We start from the raw sequence: 17579 nt of genomic DNA, 5'->3' as shown, positions 1-17579 counted from the left end.
GACAATAGAAGATCATGTGCCAAATTTCATTGAATTATCTTCAAAATTGGTTAACAAGCCCTATTCGGGGGTTCAGTTGTATGGGGTCTAGATGAGAAAATGGACCGATGTTAACCATTTTCAATAGGCTTCGTCTCTGGGACAATAGAAGATCATGTGCCAAATTTCATTGAATTATCTTCAAAATTGCGACCTGTAGTTTGACTAAAAGTTTACAAGCCCTATTCGGGGGTTCAGTTGTATGGGGGCTAGATGAGAAAATGGACCGATGTTAACCATTTTCAATAGGCTTCGTCTCTGGGACAATAGAAGATCATGTGCCAAATTTCATTGAATTATCTTCAAAATTGCGACCTGTAGTTTGATTACAAGGTTTACATGGACGGACAGACGGACGGACGGACATAGCTAAATCGACTCAGAAAATGATTTTAATATACTTTAATGTGGGTATAGGACCAATATTATTGTGCGTTACAAACATCAGCACAAATCCAATATACCCTCCCCACTAAAGTGGTGTAGGGTATAAAAAGTAACATTTCTGTATATAGAAGCTATATTTCAGTCAAATTTTGTATCTTAAAATAAAATGTTTGTATACAAAAGTGATATTTGTGCAAAATTTTGTATGAATAGCTTTATTTGGTAATGAGTAATGTACGTTTAAGGGATTTTCGTAAGAGGACCTTGTATGGGAGCTATGACCAATTAAGGATCGGAAAAAAATTTCACAGTAACATTTATGTATATAAGATCAATACTTGTACCAAATTTTATATGGATATCTTAATTAAGTAATAAGTTATGTGCGTTTAAGTGATTTTCGGGAGGGGACCTTGTATTGGAGCTATGACCAATTATGGACCGATCCGAAAAAAAATTCAGGCAATATTTCTGTGTATAAAAGCAATACTTGTAGCAAATTTTATATGGATATCTTAATTTATTAATGAGTTATGTGCGTTTAAGCGATTTTCGGGAAGGGACCTTGTATGGGAGCTATGACCAATTATGGACCGATCCGAAAAAAAATCACGGCAATATATCTGTTAGCTTAGTACGCAAACGTAACAAGTCCTATTTTGTAGATTTTATAGAAGTAAAAAACATCATAACTTTTCTTGTATTTCATATTTTTAAATTCTGTAAACGCAGTTTTCTTCTTTTTAAGATTTCTCCTTTTTTAATATCAGTTGTTGAATACTTATGCCGGTTTTTTTAGGACTTAGCACGTTTTCTTTTTCTGAATTTTTATTTTTTGCTGGACTTAGCACATTTTCTTATAAATTTTTCTCTACATACAGGTTCTGTTTTGAAGATAATTTGATATAATTTCATTAAACAAATAAATATGATGAGCAGCTAGTAATCGTGATCAAATTTGGACCAAGTTATTTTTATGTATTAAAAAATTATATAGTAAAGAATGGCGGACATCGGGCTTTATTTGATCCTAGCGCCCATATAAGACCCCTTTCAGAAAATTATTTTAATGCTCATAAATGCATTAAACATATCAGTAAAGTTTTGAAATTCTAGGTTAGGTTATGTTAGGAATTAGGTATTGGTAGGAGACCATAAGGTCCATTGTGATTCCCTTCAAGAAGTGAAGAAAATATTTAGAGAGTGAAGATTCAAAACAGAGAAGCCAAAACGCTACCACAATACAAGAATGAAAGAAAGTGGTAGAGAGGTTATATGAATAGATAATTAAATACAGATAAATAAATAAATAATTATATATAATAAAGAAAATCCATGTCCCCCTATAAAGCCCAGTTAAAGAAGTGAATAATTCCCTTGACAAAACCTAGGTTCTGTATCCTAGGACATTGGCAAATAATATGCTCGATCGTCTCTACTTCCTCCTCATCTTCGCATAAACTGCAATAGTCTGGTACACTAATTCCCCACTTACTGACAAAGGTTCTAACTGAGCAGTGTCCTATAAGTATTTTGGTAGCACACATATCAAGTTTTGGCCACAGGGCTTTTGATATTTTGCAATCCTATCTACTATTCCAGGACTGGTTAATGATATATCGTATTCTTTCGAATATCAACCTATTATAGTGACAAATGGGTGGTTTTACCATCCTTTCCCTGTCATCTATATCAAGGTTCGAACCTAATCTAGCTAGTTCGTCCGCAGCCTCATTACCATGTACATTACAGTGCCCTGGTACCCAACACTGGTACCGTGTGACAATCCAATGACTGACCGTTTTATGTTGATATCAGCTATATAGACACCGGCACCCGTGCCGGTATCCATCTTGGACCCGTCAGTGAAACTGCACACCCACCAAACAGTCTATCGGATACAAGCCAATCATCCCTAGTTGGAAATTCGATCAAAGGTGTTTCCCCGAAGTCTAGAGTCGTGATATCATAATCCGTAATTCCGCGAAGGGAATTACCCTGATCAAGCAGACCTACTTCGTACAAAATTTTTGTATGATTGTCGCGCGAAGGTTTCACTAACGAAGACTCGTAGAGTCTTAGTAAATTTCTAGCCGCCACACCCGCTACAAAATGTTCTATAGGTGACAGGTTAAGAATGATGTCCAAGGCCGCTTGCGGAGTACTTCTAATGGCACCAGTAATGGCAATGGAGCTTTGTTTGATCTTTGTTGAGCAACTTCCTGTGACTGTTCTTTCTCAATGTCTCCCACCAGACAATGCAACCATAAGTTTGAATAGGCCTGACAACCGATGTGTAAATCCAATTTACCATATCTGGTTGCAGACCCCAATTCTTCCCTATGGAATTCTTGCATGTGTAGTAGGCACTGAGAACCTCTTTCATTCTTTCCTGAGTATTTTCCTTCGATGACAGCTTGCTATCAAGGAAGATCCCTAAATAGTTAGCTCCTCTAGATAAACCTAATTCGACGCCATCTAACTTTGGCAATCTGAAATTGTATACCTTAAACCTTCTGGTAAATAGTACCAGTTCCGTTTTACAAGGATTAACACCCAGTCCCTTATTTTTCGCCCATAGCGAGAGTTCACCTAGTGCAGTCTCCATGATGTCACTGATCGTGGATAGAAATTTTCCTTTGACCAGTATCACCACGTCGTCCGCATAGGCAACTATCTTCCTACCCTTAGATTTAAATAGCCTTAGGATACCATTAACCGCTAGTAGCCACAGAAGTGGAGATAAAACACCCGCCTGTGGTGTCCCCCTGGTAACCCCTCTCCTATTGCAATGATCCCCTAGGGTCGAGTTAATAATTATACTGCTAAGCATGCAGACTATCCAACTCACCAGGAAGTCCTGAACTCCGAGCCCTATAAGCGAATCTCTAATAGTCTCAATCCTTATATTATTGACGGCTCCCTCAATGTCCAAAAACGCAGCCATAGTATAATACCTATTCTTCAAGCCTGATAGGTCTAAAATCATATGGCTTTGAGTGGCTTGCCTTACCGGCCTTCTGTATGAAAATAACCCTAACCTCCCTCCACCTCTTTGGTAAATACCTACTACCAAGGCATCTCTTAAAAATCTCCAGCAGAAGAGATATAGCGTCCTGAGACAAGTTCTTTAGTAGAGCTCGAAATATGTCATCCGGCCCATGTGACTTGAAGGGGTCGAAAGAATTAACCGCCCATATTAGCTTTTCCCTAGTGACTATCTCCTCTATGCAACTGTAGGTGTTACTTGGCGCCACAGACTCGAAGTCCCGTTGGTCGTCAACCACATCTTCAGTTGCAAGACAACCCGGAAATGTGTTTCCATTAGCAGAGCTAGGGTCTCAGAGCTAGACTCAGTCCATCAGTTATCACTCCTTTGGATATACTCTATGACCCTTGGGTCCCACACTGGGGCAGAATCGGAATTTTTTGGAAATAAATCTGGCATTTCTAAACGGCTGATCCGATCGGGATAAAATTTGGCGTGAGCGTAGCCAAGGAGTATTCGAGGAGTTTAAGTTTTGAAGATGAACCTTGCAGATGCCCCAGGGACGGCGCTGTGGCGGCTCAAAATGGGGTACCTACGACATGTAAAATATTCGGAAGGACGCAGTGGCAACATTTTCAAAAAATAGGACAAGTTTTTTACGCCAAAGCGTTCTGCGTAAAGATACCTTTTAGAAAACTATAAAATTGTTATATATTCTTAAAGAAAATTTTATTTTATTAATAAAAGAGTTAAGACACATTTTTGGCAAAAAAACGGCAAGAATCTAAAATTTTTTGAATTTTTAAATTAAAAAACGTATATTTTTGGATCTGTAAATGATATTGATCTGAAATTTTTTGTATATTGTTGGAAATTTTGTTGTCTAACCAAATGAGTCCATTTGGTCCAAAATTACGCCCGGTATTCAAAAAAAGGTAGACCAAGGTAAGGTAAATTTTGTATCACTAAATTTTTAAATGCCTATAACTCGGATATTATACGAGATAAGTAGTATGTCCAAGCATGTTTTTTCAAGATCTCGTCGAGCGCTTTCGCTGGGTGAAAAACGAAAAAATGGCACGAGTTTAAAAATTTTACATGTCGTAGGTACCCTACTTTGAGCCGCCACAGCGCCGTCCCTGGGGCATCTGCAGGGTTCATCTTCAAAACTTAAACTCGAATACTTTTTGGCTACGCTCACGCCAAATTTTATCCCGATCGGATCAGCCGTTTAGAAATGCCAGATTTATTTCCAAAAAATTCCGATTCTGCCCCGCTGTGGGTCCTTAGATAATATCCGTCGGAATCTTGATAACTCGTTGGTTGACATTGTCTATGGATTCACAGTACTGGGACCATGAAATCCTTTTAGCCCTTTTGAGATCAGCTTTATACTTATTGAAACATATTTTATAGTTGTTCCAGTCAATTGCTCGACCTGTAAGCTTGGCCCTATTGAACAATTTCCTAACAGTCGATCTTTGAAATCTAAGTTCCTTGGTCCACCACTTAGGTTCCTCTCTTTTGCCCGGGAAAGTAACAATATAGCTCATAGCTTCCCTTAAGTAGGTCTGTGAACTCGTTCACAACCCCCTTTAAATCAGTTGGCAACAAACCGCACAAGGCCCGTTGTGCCAACACAGACTCTACCCTATCATTAAAGGTTCCCCAATTTGTTTTCCTAGGATCCCTAAAAGGTAGACTCCTAGCCAAGACAAAATCCAGTGTGAAGGTAATGCGACTATGGTCCGAAAATAAACAGTCCGTTGGAACCTTCCAATCCCTAACGAAATCTTCTAAACGATTAATTAAAGTTAAATCTATAACTGCCTCCCTATCTTTGTTCCTGGACGTCGGCGTATCGCCCTTGTTACAGATGATGAGATTGTTATCAGTTATAAAGTCAACTATTAACTTACCTCTTTTGTTGATATCCTTGCTGCCCCATTGGCAATGATGAGCATTAGCATCACAGCCAATCACACTTTTTCTTCTCGCATATGCCGTCAGCTCACGCACCTTAGAGCCGGGTGGTCAGTCGACTCGTACGGCATAGTGGGAGCGTACTCCTACCTTTGGCTTCTCTGTTTATTACGGTTATGTCACCGCTCCTAAAAGAATGAGAAATGAGAAAACCTACTTATTTCTTTGCCAGGATACAAGTCCTTACCTTGTCCACGGAAGACGAGACAAATAAGGTGTAACATTTGACCCTTAAACCAAGAACCTTATTGCTGTTAATCCAAGGTTGTTGGATAAGGGCCACGTCCGTCTGTGAATCGATGAGGTTACTAAATCGGCTGAAGCTGCTTCACAGTGATGCAGGTTTATCTGCACCACTAGCAACTTCTTTGGTTCTGTCATGTTTCGGGTACCGGAACCTGACAGTGCCAAGACCAAACTTAGCAACCCCCTCCCCCCATCTCATCCAGGACATACGATCCACAGCGAATCGAAAGTCCTTGCCAGTATTCTTCTTACATACCAGTGAGTTCACATGTCACCATTGGTCTGTAAGAAGACTACCATTCTGTTTGGCCAATACTGTCAGTATGGTTTGCACCGTTCTTACGGGTGGTGGAATCCACACTGTTACTATTGACCGTGGTGGCAGTTCGGAAGCCTGTATCACCTCAAGCTGTGCTGCTGGGTTAATGTCGCTACATTTGCCAATTGCCGATTTTAAGAATTCCAAGGAGTTCATGTTTCTGCAATTGACAACCTTCACGCCCTTAACCCAGTCTGCACCATTGAAGGATACATCCTCCGACCCACCCAAGATGGCGATTTCATCAATCAGCCTACCTTCAATTGATTGCCAGAAATCGGTACTGATCCTCCCATCTGGATCGTTCCGATCAATGACTGCCAATTGAAGGCATACATCCAGGCTGGTTGACTTCTTCACTTTCTTACTGGGTGAAGAGGGTTGATCATCACCAGATCTGGCTCTCTTAATTGTCTTCTTACGGGGACCTTTAGGAGCGCCAGCCGGGGATGGACCAGACCTCACCGTTGTGCCAGGTGACTTTGACACCACTGGTTTGGAGGGTCGGTCACTACCGGAGCCCTTTCCGTTACTGACGTTCTTGCGGAGGTCAGTAGGAGAGCGGGCCGGAAGTTTACCGGTACTCTTTACCTTACCTGGTGTCGTGCCCACCTTGCTAGGGTTTTTGGGTGGTAGATCTTTGACCTCTGCAGCTCGCTCCGAAGACATGAGCGCATTGGTTTCCGGGATGCCACCCTCTTTGCCTTTTGGCAGACTGCAGGTTGATGTTGCTATCGAGAGACCGTTCCTAGCCTTCTCCTCCTTCATTCGGCCTGTATAATTAATATCTCGTGGAAGGGCACTTGGCTTCTCCTCCACCGCTACTTGCCATACGACCTGTGGACGGTCTTCTCCCAAATGTCCCCTTTGGATCCTCTTGGCCTCTTTAGCAGGGGATGTTATCTTAACAGTCTGACTGTCAGCAAGCTCATCGTCAGACAGAGATAAATTCCCCAGCTTCTGTGTGGCACTAGTTTCACCAAAGGAGTCACTTGTCCTTCAAGCTCAACAATTCTGGCATGGAGGTCAGTAAGGGTAACGTCACCGTCCTCCCATGTACTGTCCAACTCCCCATTATCCTCGTTTACCGTGACGTCCGGATTGTCTTTCCCTAACAGTTCGACCACCCCTTCCGTCGTGTCCCTACTCTCATCCTTTTTATACCCTTCACCTTCGTGAGAAGGGTATATATAAGTTTGTCATTCCGTTTGTAATTTCTATAATATAATTTTCCGACCCTATAAAGTATATATATTCTGGATCCTTATAGATAGCGGAGTCGATTAAGCCATGTCCGTCTGTCTGTCTGTCCGTCTGTCTGTCTGTTGAAATCAGTTTTTAGAGGACCCCAGATATCGGCGAGATCCGAATCTTCAATAATTCTGTTAGACATGCTTTCGAGAAGATCGCTATTTAAAATCAGCAAAATCGGTCCATAAATGACGGAGATATAAGCAAAAATCCGAGACAACCTCTGAAAATTTCATTAAAAAAGACAATTTTTTCATGCTTTGATTAATAAGCAACAACAACAACACTGCTTATTCATTGAGTATTTCGTTTCACATGTTTGGATGGCTGTGTGTTTCATTGGCATGTGTATATTGTTATTGTTTCTTGGTGTATTCAGTTTTGTATGTTTGGATGGCTGTGTGTTTCATTGCCTTGTGTATATTGTTTTTGTTTGTTGGTGTACAGTTTCGTTTGTTGGTTTTACTGCCTTGTGTATTTTGTTTTTTGAGTGTTTATTTCGTTTAGCGTTGTTGTTGTTCATTTTGTTTTGCTATTGCTATAATAATGATATAATCGGGAAAATTAAATAGGTACATAAATTTAAATTTTATAAAATTTATATTTTTTAAATACACTATGGTGAAGGGTATATAAGATTCGGCACAGCCGAATATAGCACTCTTACTTGTTTGTTTTTATATTTGGTTCTTCTATTTTGAATCCCACGAGTATGCACGTACAGACGGACGATCCACGCAGTGACGGCTTTACAACAGCGCTTTACCATGACGCTGAGGGGAGCTGTTAGCAACTAGCCTCTTTATGCACTGGCTAGCCATCCAGGCCCTCGGCACTGCTACCACTCACCTTGACCTTAAATTTGCCTATATAACGCTATATCTAACGGTAAAGCCCTTACAGCTCAAAGAGCCAAATCGAATAACATAGCGTATCATCTATGTCATGATAGAAGGAAGTAGGATTGACAGACACGTACCACACTCACTATCTTGACAAGATGAGTAACCTTTAGTTATACACTTCTTTGAAACCATAACTTCCTGTGGCTGGATACCTAAGCATTAGTCACAGTAAGCTATAGTCACGATGTGTACTTAAGCCCTCGCATCACGACAAGATAGTTACCCTTGGCGAAGGAAATTCTATATAGACAAAACTTTAATGAAATTAAATCGCTACACTAATTTTTATGAGTATCGGTCCATATTTTACCATAGCTCCCATATAAAGTACCCTTGAAAAAATTACTCTAAAGCTTATAACTGTTTTTAAAATACCAGAATAGAGATGAAATTCGACATCAACAAGATTTATGGGACCCAAAAACTATTTACAACTTTTTATGAGGATAGGGCAATATTTGACCCTACCCCCAACGATTTTAAAGCGCACAACTGGCTTAAAATATAAGTTAGCGATGCAATTCAACGTTAACAAGTTTTAAAGGAAACAGAATTTCTTTACTAACAACTATGAGATTCGATCCATAATTTACGCTATTCTCTATATCATCCCTATTAAATAAAATAAGTTTTTTGTCAATATTTACTTGTTTTATTTTATTTTAAAAAGTATTCCATGATTTCTTACTCAATCGAAGATTTTACAAACTACAACTATTTCCTAGACGTTGATGCACAAAATCTTTAATATTTATTTTTAAATGACTAATTAATGCGTTTATAATAGAAAATTGTAAGGACTTAGTACTTTTTCTTTTTATATTTTTATTGTTTTGAGGACTTAGCACGTTTGCATACCACAGCAAAAGTACATGTTTAAAGTAAAACTAAGGTAATTTTTTTATTGTAACATGTGTATTTCAAGTTATACTACCATTCTGTATTAAAATCTCAATTTCTATAAAAAGTGGACTTGTTACTTTTGCGTACTAAGCTAACGATATGGACTTTGACAATTAATCTAATGAATGTCAGGGTAGTTTTCGTAATAGGGCCTTCAATGTAGGATTGCGTCAATTATGGACCAAGATTTCCATAATTTAAAGAAGTAATCATTTTTTATTTCTACCATAATTCTAAACTTTTGGAATGAGTTTTGAGCTATAAACTGATTTTCTATAAGAGTTTATTGGTTCTCAAATACTCTTAAAACTAGGTTTCATAAAAATAACTTTCGGTTCCTAATGAGCTTTTATGAAAGCAGGGTCAATTATGGTCCAATTCTCATAAAAGTTGATGGATAGATTTGTGTTAATATAAAACATGATTATGTTAAATTCCATCGTTATACTGGCATTTTTAAACAAGATATGAACGGTCAATTATGAACCGATAATTATAGAATTTGGTAGAGAGATTCTGATTGATATAAAACTCGTTAATATGTATTATATTTCATTGCTACAATGGCATTTTAAGTTAGTTATGAACGTTGAAATCATTTTCTACTGTGGACCTTACATGGAGGTAGGGTCAGTTATAGACTAATCCTCATGAAAATTGGTAGAACGAAAAAGGTGGAAGGAAAACTTGTTGTGTTGAATATCATCGATGTACTTGCATTTACAGTAATGAAAGTAAAATTCATTTTCTGAAGAGGTTTTATATGACAGTTATGACAATTATGAACCGATCCTCATAAAATTTGGTGAAATGAAAATAAAACTTGTTTATGTCAAATTTCATTGACATTGTAGTATTTTTATTTCTAAAGGGGGTAGGATCAATTATATACCTATGTCATCATAATTTGCCTCTGACTCTGTTGCAAAATCTTTTTCTATTTTGGACCACTTATATGGCTTGCTAAGTTCGAACCGTGGTCAGTCTATAAAGATATAATACAATTAATAAAAGATAATGTTGTATAATGGTTAAAATTAAAATTATTTTATTAAAAATTTATATTATACTCTATAGGTGTTTTGTCAAAACTTTTAATGTTTTGTAAAAGATTCTTATTGAGTTTAAAATAATTCTTTCATAAGACATTTCTAGTTTTTTTAAAATATAGGGAAAAGTTTGCTGAAGAGCTGGCTTAAGCAACCGCGAAATGTGCATAGGAACTAGCTTCCTCACCATCAATACATAACAGTGAATTTATTTAAAAATTGGGGTTGAAAGCACGTTAAAAATCTCTTTAACTTATTTGAAAAAATAATAAAAATCCCGTAATCAATTTGTAAAGAAAAAAGTTGTGTTATATAAGTCCTCTTAATTGTAGTCAATGGGTTAAGGGCCATCAAAGGGTTGATTTTATCTTAAATTTGTTCTAACATACCTTATGCCTTTGCACCATCTTAAAGCTCTGATATACGGTTGTCAGATCTTACAACGTTGTCAGTAAAATGTGCAGAAAATGTCCAACAATCGTGTGAACTTGCAATTTTTCTTTTACAACGTTGTCAGAAAAAGCATTACTGACAATATTGCAAGATAAAATTTGTAAATTGGCACCGTTGTTAGACTTTTCTGCACATTTTACTGCCAACGTTGTAAGATCTAACAACCGTGTATACATAGCTTTAGGCTTTAAAGAGTTTAATTTTTTTGTCGTTATTAATTTCGCACAGAAAAAGCTATGATATTGGTAGTGACTTTTCTACATCTCTTTCATCATTTTTTACTGGGTTTTCATTTGTAAGGAAATATTTGGTTTATAAAAGCGAAAGATATTAAATCGCATTTATAGATGTTATTAAGATGTCGTTTGTAAAGTACATCATAATTTTTTTTTGCTGGACGTTATCCGAATTGAATAAAAATTTTCACCAGTTAGCTTTGGACACTAATGAACAAAATAAGACTCATTTGAGCAAAATCGATATGTTTAGATACCTCTATTGTACATACAGTGGTGGAAAAAATAATAGAAACGACTTTATTTTGCGTTGAAAACAAAATTTTCTCAAAAACTTCTCGTTAGAATTTGATGATTAGTGTAAAATAAAAGGTATTTACCTCATCTTTCATATGGTATATCTATTTTATAGATTTTTGTGTTCCATCGTATTTTATTGCTATTCAAAAAATTTGGCTTTGGAAAAAATAATAGAAACAATTCATAATATTGCAAAGGGGCATACCATAAAAGGGGTTTTTGTAATTTGAAAATTTTAATTATAAATGAAGTTCTTAATATAAAAAATATAATTTTTGTTTTCTGTGATAATGATCGTATTTTCACCGTAAATTTTATATAAAATTAGTTTTTATGAAGATTTCCAGCAGAGAAAGTTTTGATCTACTAATAGATAATGGCAATCCACCGATTTTTGGGCCAAATTTTTTGCAAAATTAAAATTTTTGTAACTCAACCCGGTCCAGGAGGTTAAATGTGACAAATGTCAAATTATCCATTATCTAAAACTTTTTCGGCTGGGAATCTTCTCAAAAACTAATTTTATATAAAATTCAACAATGAAAAGTATTTTTTTCCATTATCTGTTTTTTTTATTTAAGAAATCTTGAATGTGGAAGCCCTGAATCAGCTATAAGCTACCATACGGTTAATTAAACAGTAAAAAATCAAACTTTATCATAAAAAAAAAACAAAGTAAGAACTTCACAGAAAAACGCCGATACACCTAAACTTAATTTTGGGTCATAGAATCTAGTGACATACTCCGTTTTGAAAAGTTGGGTCAAATCGAGATATTGCGTTTTAAAGTATGGACTTTTATACATACATACATACATACATACATACATACATACATACATACATACATACATACATACATACATACATACATACATACATACATACATACATACAAAGGGGTATCATACGCCATGGGGGCACATCTGCCAATAGCGAATAACTTGAAAACTGAGTAATCGATTTTATCGCATTATCAAATTTTGTTTTCGTTTATCGATTATCTATCATCCCTGAAAATTTGAAACATTAACTTTACATATGATGGGAGGCAGACATGATTAATTGTTTTTCAAAGGGCTGTGAAAATTTTTTACTGTGTGGACCTTTTGTGCTAACTTTTTTAGTTTTTGTGATAGAAAAAATATATTGGTCAGTATTAGAACGTCAATTATAGTGAACAATAAGACATAATAATATTTTCGATAATATAATTTGAAGCCCGAAAAAATTGATACTAAACCCCAGAACTGCCCGTGGGGCACATGCGCCAAATATATGCAATGCTTGTGATGTAGAACAAAATTTGGTTAAAATATAGAAAAAATCAGTAATAATTTGTTTTAATTTTTTTGTTAAGTTTTGTGAAATAAACAATAAATATCTGGTTTATTATACTTGGTTTAATGAATTAAAGTATAAAACAGCAAAATAAGTTTTTATACCCTACACCACTTTAGTGGGGAGGGTATATTGGATTTGTGCTGATGTTTGTAACATACAAAAATATGAGTAGATTAAGCTATGTCCGTCCGTCCGTCTGGCTGGCTGTCCACGTAAACCTTGTGCGCAAGGTACAGGTCGCAATTTTCAAGATAATTGGATGAAATTTGACGAAGGACGAAGCCTATTGAAAATGGTTAAAATCGGTCCATTATTTCACCTAGCCCCCATAGAACAGAACCCCCCGAAAAGAGCTTCTGAGCTCATAACTATGTTAAATATACAGATATATCGATAAAATACGTCACAACTAAGTTCTATAGAAGTCTTGATGACCCTGCCAAATTTCATAAAGATCGGACCTCATTTGACCCTAGCTCCCATACAAATTCCCCTTCAGAAAATTACTTGAATGTCCCAAATTAACTTATAAACACAAATATCGCGATGAAATTCAGCACAATAAAATATTATGTAAATATAAATATATTCACAAAATTTTATCGGGCTTGGTCCATATTTGCCCCTAGCCCCCATATAAAGCCTCTTTCAGAAAATTAGTTTTTCATCCATAAATTGCTTAAATGTATCGGAACAAGGGAATATTAAAGATAAATGCTTTATTATGAAAAATAAATCACATTTAATATTCATAACTGGTGTAGGGTATCATATGGTCGGCCACGCCCGACTATACTTTCTTACTTGTTATTTTTGTAATTTTTTCTTTTATTTCACTAATGACAAATCTGCCCCATCCCCTTGGCGCATTTACCCCATGGATGGGGCGGTATCGCCGTTTTTGGTCAGTGCGGAAAAGTTAAAAAATATGTACATCAGGATGACTTAGGAAAGATTGAAAGGAATAAAACTAAAGCCAACATATCTAAGTATCCGAACCAAGAAAAAAATTAAGAATATATATTGTGGTTTTAATTTGAGGCCGCCTCAAAAAAAAAGTGGCATATGGTCCCCCTTCTACCCTACATACATACATACATACATACATACATACATACATACATGTTTTTTTAAATTTAAATATTCAAAATGCAGCAATTGCACAAGATTTCTTTTGTACGACTATACAATAAATATGAAACTGTTAAAATTTTCCATCACTTTACTACTAGAAATATTTGTTCTCTTTGCAATTTCTTTTAGCAGACACAAAATATTTCAAAACAATCAAAATATATTTTTCTGTTTTAGCAGCGCACGCACAGTGTTTTTGTAAAAAGATTTTATGTATGTATGTATGTATGTATGATATAATACTGTTTACTAACAAGTTTTTACACTGTATACATTGCATAAAAAATACCTTAAAAAGTAATATCAATAAGCGCTTAAAAAATAAATAAATAAATTGCAACTGGCAGTTGCTCATTTTGCTACTGACAGCAGTAGAACCAAAAGAATATACTGCAGCTAGGAAAAAATTATCAGCACAACGATGGCCTGTGTGCGTTGCTATGGCAAAAAATATATTTCGATTGCTGTACAATAGGTAGAAATACTGTGAATGTGTGCTGTCAGAAATTTCAAAGTAATGTTGCAATTTTTAGTAGCAATAAATTAAAATGTGAACATGTTAAAATATTTTTGGTATTATATTGATAGAAATGTGTATTTTACTGCAAGTGGTTACTAATATATTAGTAAATTTAAACGCTGCTCAGAACCGGTTTAAACTTTAAAATGCAATATTTACCGATTTTGACCCAACTTTTCAAAACGGAGTATGCCACTAGATTCTACGACTGAAAATTAAGCTTACGTGTTTTGGCGTTTTTCTGTGTCTTTTTGAAAGTTGAAATTTTACGTACAGTGTAATTAAAAATTTCAAAATGAAATACAAAAAATCCGTTTAAAAAATCTTACCTTATGTATTTTTTCGAATGCCAATTATATATATATATATATATATATATATATATATATATATATATATATATATATATATATATATATATATATATATAATATATATATTATATTATATTATATATATATATATATATATATATATATATATATAATTGGCATTCGAAAAAATACATAAGGTAAGATTTTTTAAACGGATTTTTTGTATTTCATTTTGAAATTTTTAATTACACTGTACGTAAAATTTCAACTTTCAAAAAGACACAGAAAAACTCCGTTTTGAAAAGTTGGGTCAAAATCGGGAAATATTGCATTTTAAAGCTTAAACCGGTTCTGAGCAGCGTTTAAATTTACTAATATATTAGTAACCACTTGCAGTAAAATACACATTTCTATCAATATAATACCAAAAATATTTTAACATGTTCACATTTTAATTTATTGCTACTAAAAATTGCAACATTACTTTGAAATTTCTAGCAGCACACATTCACAGTATTTCTACTTATTGTACAGCAATCGAAATATATTTTTTGCAATAGCAACGCACACAGGCCATCGTTGTGCTGATAATTTTTTCCTAGCTGCAGTATATTCTTTTGGTTCTACTGCTGTCAGTAGCAAAATGAGCAACTGCCAGTTGCAATTTATTTATTTATTTTTTAAGCGCTTATTGATATTACTTTTTAAGGTATTTTTTATGCAATGTATACAGTGTAAAAACTTGTTAGTAAACAGTATTATATCATACATACATACATACATAAAATCTTTTTACAAAAACACTGTGCGTGCGCTGCTAAAACAGAAAAATATATTTTGATTGTTTTGAAATATTTTGTGTCTGCTAAAAGAAATTGCAAAGAGAACAAATATTTCTAGTAGTAAAGTGATGGAAAATTTTAACAGTTTCATATTTATTGTATAGTCGTACAAAAGAAATCTTGTGCAATTGCTGCATTTTGATTATTTAAATTTAAAAAAAACATGTATGTATGTATGTAGGGTAGAAGGGGGACCATATGCCACTTTTTTTTTGAGGCGGCCTCAAATTAAAACCACAATATATATTCTTAATTTTTTTCTTGGTTCGGATACTTAGATATGTTGGCTTTAGTTTTATTCCTTTCAATCTTTCCTAAGTCATCCTGATGTACATATTTTTTAACTTTTCCGCACTGACCAAAAACGGCGATACCGCCCCATCCATGGGGTAAATGCGCCAAGGGGATGGGGCAGATTTGTCATTAGTGAAATAAAAGAAAAAATTACAAAAATAACAAGTAAGAAAGTATAGTCGGGCGTGGCCGACCATATGATACCCTACACCAGTTATGAATATTAAATGTGATTTATTTTTCATAATAAAGCATTTATCTTTAATATTCCCTTGTTCCGATACATTTAAGCAATTTATGGATGAAAAACTAATTTTCTGAAAGAGGCTTTATATGGGGGCTAGGGGCAAATATGGACCAAGCCCGATAAAATTTTGTGAATATATTTATATTTACATAATATTTTATTGTGCTGAATTTCATCGCGATATTTGTGTTTATAAGTTAATTTGGGACATTCAAGTAATTTTCTGAAGGGGAATTTGTATGGGAGCTAGGGTCAAATGAGGTCCGATCTTTATGAAATTTGGCAGGGTCATCAAGACTTCTATAGAACTTAGTTGTGACGTATTTTATCGATATATCTGTATATTTAACATAGTTATGAGCTCAGAAGCTCTTTTCGGGGGGTTCTGTTCTATGGGGGCTAGGTGAAATAATGGACCGATTTTAACCATTTTCAACAGGCTTTGTCCTTCGTCAAATTTCATCCAATTATCTTGAAAATTGCGACCTGTACCTTGCGCACAAGGTTTACATGGACAGCCAGCCAGACGGACGGACGGACGGACGGACATAGCTTAATCTACTCATATTTTTGTATGTTACAAACATCAGCACAAATCCAATATACCCTCCCCACTAAAGTGGTGTATACTTTAATTCATTAAACCAAGTATAATAAATCAGATATTTATTGTTTATTTCACAAAACTTAACAAAAAAATTAAAACAAATTATTACTGATTTTTTCTATATTTTAACCAAATTTTGTTCTACATCACAAGCATTGCATATATTTGGCGCATGTGCCCCACGGGCAGTTCTGGGGTTTAGTATCAATTTTTTCGGGCTTCAAATTATATTATCGAAAATATTATTATGTCTTATTGTTCACTATAATTGACGTTCTAATACTGACCAATATATTTTTTCTATCACAAAAACTAAAAAAGTTAGCACAAAAGGTCCACACAGTAAAAAATTTTCACAGCCCTTTGAAAAACAATTAATCATGTCTGCCTCCCATCATATGTAAAGTTAATGTTTCAAATTTTCAGGGATGATAGATAATCGATAAACGAAAACAAAATTTGATAATGCTATAAAATCGATTACTCAGTTTTCAAGTTATTCGCTATTGGCAGATGTGCCCCCATGGCGTATGATACCCCTTTGTATGTATGTATGTATGTATGTATGTACGTATGTATGTATGTATGTATGTATGTATGTATGTATGTATGTATGTATGTATGTATGTATGTATGTATGTATGTATGTATGTATGTATGTATGTATGTATGTATGTATGCAAGTGGTTACTAATATATTAGTAAATTTAAACGCTACTCAGAACCGGTTTAAACTTTAAAATGCAATATTTCCCGATTTTGACCCAACTTTTCAAAACGGAGTATGCCACTAGATTCTACGACTGAAAATTAAGCTTACGTGTTTTGGCGTTTTTCTGTGTCTTTTTGAAAGTTGAAATTTTACGTACAGTGTAATTAAAAATTTCAAAATGAAATACAAAAAATCCGTTTAAAAAATCTTACCTTATGTATTTTTTCGTATGCCAATTATATATATATATATATATATATATATATATATATATATATATATATATATATATATATATATATATATATATATATATATATATATATATATATATATATATATATATATATATATATATATATATATATATATCATATAACAGATGAGTTAAATGCCTTTTATTTGAGGTACTAATCATCAAATTCTAGCGGGTAGTTTTTGAGAAAATTTAGTTTTTACCACAAAATAAGGTCGTTTCTATTATTTTTTCCACCACTGTATATAG

General features: G+C 34.6%; 1 protein-coding gene across 4 annotated transcripts in view; it reads left to right on the top strand.

Moving 5' to 3' along the window:
- Positions 1-17579, top strand: part of LOC119616428 (protein gustavus) — a 91637-nt gene that overhangs the window by 25678 nt on the left and 48380 nt on the right. Inside the window, exon 1 of one of the 4 annotated variants that reach the window (XM_037972761.1) lies at positions 11115-11132. The exons of the other annotated variants lie outside the window; for them this stretch is intronic. The gene's annotated coding sequence lies outside the window, so the exon portion shown is untranslated. Of the gene's footprint in view, positions 1-11114; positions 11133-17579 lie in introns of those variants that run through there. 4 annotated transcript variants of the gene reach the window in all.

Source organism: Lucilia sericata, unplaced genomic scaffold (genome assembly GCF_015586225.1).
Source record: "Lucilia sericata isolate MDLA Ls3-8-SP2 unplaced genomic scaffold, ASM1558622v1 Contig000071F_arrow, whole genome shotgun sequence".
Classification (NCBI taxonomy): domain Eukaryota; kingdom Metazoa; phylum Arthropoda; class Insecta; order Diptera; family Calliphoridae; genus Lucilia; species Lucilia sericata.
This window is presented reverse-complemented; position numbering and strand designations above follow the sequence as displayed.